Here is a 3590-nt window from a genome sequence, read left to right as displayed (position 1 = left end):
GGGAAAGAATGGTGTGTAGAGCAATGAGGAGGAACCATGCCTGTACTTAAGGAAGCTCAGGTGCTTTCATGTGGGCCTGGTGAATGGCCACATCTGTTTACACCAGCAGGCCTAGCAGCTATGAGATGATTGCTCTGAAAGAAACAAAGCTTCATTTTTTTAAGCATATTCTATAATTTATCAACTTTGCCACTGAATTTAGCTTTTTTGCCTTCCCAGAGCACAAAAATAGCAATATTAATAAAAATAGATATTCTACACTGTTCTTTTTTTTTTTTTCATACAGTTTTGGCAGACTCTGTGGACATCCTCTTTCAACAACTTGTCTAGACCTCTCAACGTTTTCTACTAATTTCACACTCCCATGCAGAGCCCTGGTGGTGTCATCAGGCTGATTTATTTTCCTTGCAGCTGCATTTCCAAATAATTCCATCCCATTCAGCAGGTGCCACAGGTGGCTTCTGATTTCTCAGGTTTGGAAATAGGCCTCCTGTGAGATAACGAAGGTTCCTGTGGCTGGCTGCAAGATTCCCTTTTGCAGTGGATTCTTAAGACTCAAATATTCTTCACCATTTGGCAAAGCAGACAGACAGTCTACAGTAGCTATTTGGTTTTCTAATCAGCAGAACAGGTTGTTTCAGTGCAAGAAGGAGTTGTGGTCTGAGGTTGTGCATAAAGTATATTTTCCTTTTGCTACTGAGAGATGAATGAGTACCTGAATGGAAATGAAGAGTTAAGTCCTACAGCTTTTCTACTGAATTGCCAGTCGGTAACCTTTTCTTATGAAGGGTATATAAATTAGGAACATGTTCTTAATTTTCTATGGTTTATTTTCTTCTCTCATGCCTGTCAGGACAGAACTTTGGAACTTATACATTGTGTTGATATTATCAGAGGAGATACAAGTGATGAAGATTCCAGATTAATCCCTGTTCTTAGAAACCAGACAGAAGGAAGGCGATCTGCAGGAGGCCAACTTCAGTTTCTAGACAAAATGAGGTTATTCTGAAATCTCATTCCAAATGTCTGCAACTAGCAGTAAAAGAAGACATGCCTGTGGTGCCCACAGCTATGTCCCTTTAGGATCATTGCTGCAATTTGTATTTACCAAAAGGCACTCATGAACAGTACATGTGGGCCCGTTTTTAACAGTGCCAAGATTAATAACACCAAGATTAAAGGTCATGAAAAAGTAACATTGGATGTTGAGAAGTCACACACAACCCAGGTTCCCTAGCCTGAGGGAGTTTGGCTGCCCAGTGAGCCTAGTTAGCAACCAAGTTTTGTGTTTAGGTTTGTCTTCAAAGTTAGCATAATGCTTCACATGAGTAGAATAATCTTTCACCAAATAATGCCCAGTAATTTTCTGAATTATCATTATTTCCTCTTTTGTCACTTGTTCATCCCTTTTGTCTTTATACTGCTGGTTGGTCCCTGGGTTCAAGTAAAGATTATGAAATAACAGAATTTCCCCTGTGAAAATCCCCCAAACAAATCTAAGAAAATATTCAAAAGAATAATGAGTCGTATGTGAAAATTGGTTGGTTGTAACAGGGAAAATAATTCATTTAGAGAAATAATGCTGTGATGGTTGATTGGTCAGTAGCTAGCCCAATCCACAAAGGCCTACCTTTCATATTTCCAAACTACTTTTAACTCATTCAATCAACAACTAGTTATTGAGTATTTGTGGTGTGTCAGGCACTGTGCTGAGCATTGAGGACACTATAATGAGTGAAAAACTGCCACTGTCCTCAAAGAGTTTATAGCTTACTGGGGAGACAAGTACCAGACAACAAACTACATTTCAGAGGCAGATTCAAAATCTGAATTTTCTCTTCATACCTTTATGACATGGTTAATCAAAATGAGTCTTCATTTCCTGGCCTGAGCTCATTGCTTTTTAGAGAAAATGAAGAACAAACTTCTGAAACTGTTAACCTCTGCTAGTGACCTTTGAGGATCACAGAAAATGGAAATACTATTGGAAGACTCAAGATGGGGAGATATCTTCAGGTTATCAAAAAGACTAAGATGTCATTTCTATAAAATACTAACTAATAATGTGATGTCAATCTCAAGTAAGCTTTTAGGAAGCATTAGTGAAGAAATAGTTGGTGAGCACCTGGAAGTGAAAGCAGAGATTACTACTAGGGGTTCACCAAAAAGTGACAAAATCCTATTTTGATAAGATTATTTGATTAACAAAGCAGAGAAAAGCAATCGATGGAAATCTAAATTTTATGAAGACGTGTGACAATATCTACCATTATAACATTGTGTTTAAACAAAAGATGGGATAATATGGTACTGTTTAAGGTACAATTCACCCAACTGAATCAATTTTTTAAAATCAAAGCATCTAAGCTTACTGCAGGATTCTGTCTTAACCAGTATTTATCATGACTTGGAGAAGATATAGAAGGTATGCTCATCCAATTTAAGGATGAAGAAAATCAAATATGAAGGAATAGATAGTATTGAATGACAGATTCAAGAGCTCTAAAGATTTTCACAGGCTTTAAGGAAACAGACAAATCAAGGCTATTAGAAAGAAGATGACATATATGTGTGACAGATTAAAATTACCTAACACGAGGATATCATGTGATCCTCAAAGTAGAAGCTGTAATAAATGTAAAAAGAAATATATGTAGACTTAAATTATATTGCTCATTTCTTGAAACAAGGAGCTAAATTTTTCTTTGCATTATGTTCCAGGAAAAATTGAAGCAGAAAGTTGCATACTAAAACACATTCTAATTACTGAATGTCAAAGTTAATTTCAAGAGAAAGTTAGATATCAACATATTCTAGTTATTGAATTTCAAAAAAGATAAGTCATCTTCAAGTGGGAAGAATCAGGCTGGCTCAGTTTTCTCTCTAGTGATGCTCAGTTCTCAAAGACAAAGTATAATTGTTCCCAAATCTGAGAAAATTTGACCCAAGAATCTTAATGTCAGCCAAGTTGTTGGGAGAGTATAAAGGCAGAGAACCTTCATTCTCAGACATGAACAGTATTAAGAAACCTCACACCTGTGAGTTCCTCTTGAAAATAAAATCTAACTAACTAAAATGTCATTTAAAATAAAGAACCCAATTAGGGAATGTACGAAGAAAGGACTGAGTGTGAGCAGTGAATTTATTTAAACATAAAACCTATGAATAGTGTTTGCTTCGGCAGCATATATGCTAAAATTAAAATGATACAGAGAAGATTAGCATGGTCCCTGCACAAGGATGACACGCAAATTTGTGAAGTGTTCCTTATTTTTAAATTGGGAGTTTGAGATTTTCAGATTCTAATATATATAAAATAGATATACAAAAAGTTCATACTGTATAGCACAGGGAACTATATTCAATATCTTATAACTTACAGTGAAAAAGAATATGAAAATGAATATATGTATGTTCACATATGACTGAAGCATTATGCGGTACACCAGAAGTTGACACAACATTGTAAACTGACTATACTTCAATAAGAAAAGAATATAGATGTTATAAATTCTTTAGACTTAAAGCAGATTATAAAAATTTTGAATTAGGGAAAAGATATATAATTTTAAGTTGAAGGATACGTAATC

General features: G+C 35.4%; 1 non-coding gene across 1 annotated transcript; it reads left to right on the top strand.

The window, feature by feature from the left end:
• The first annotated feature begins 3168 nt into the window (after nt 1-3168).
• On the top strand, nt 3169-3275 carry LOC116152412 (U6 spliceosomal RNA). Its single transcript, XR_004136043.1, has one exon. It is a non-coding gene; the product is annotated as a U6 spliceosomal RNA (small nuclear RNA).
• Nucleotides 3276-3590: the final 315 nt, after the last annotated feature.

Source organism: Camelus dromedarius, chromosome 3, assembly GCF_036321535.1.
Source record: "Camelus dromedarius isolate mCamDro1 chromosome 3, mCamDro1.pat, whole genome shotgun sequence".
Lineage (NCBI taxonomy): Eukaryota > Metazoa > Chordata > Mammalia > Artiodactyla > Camelidae > Camelus > Camelus dromedarius.
Note: the sequence above shows the minus strand (reverse complement) of the source record. Positions and strands in the feature narration are given on the sequence as shown.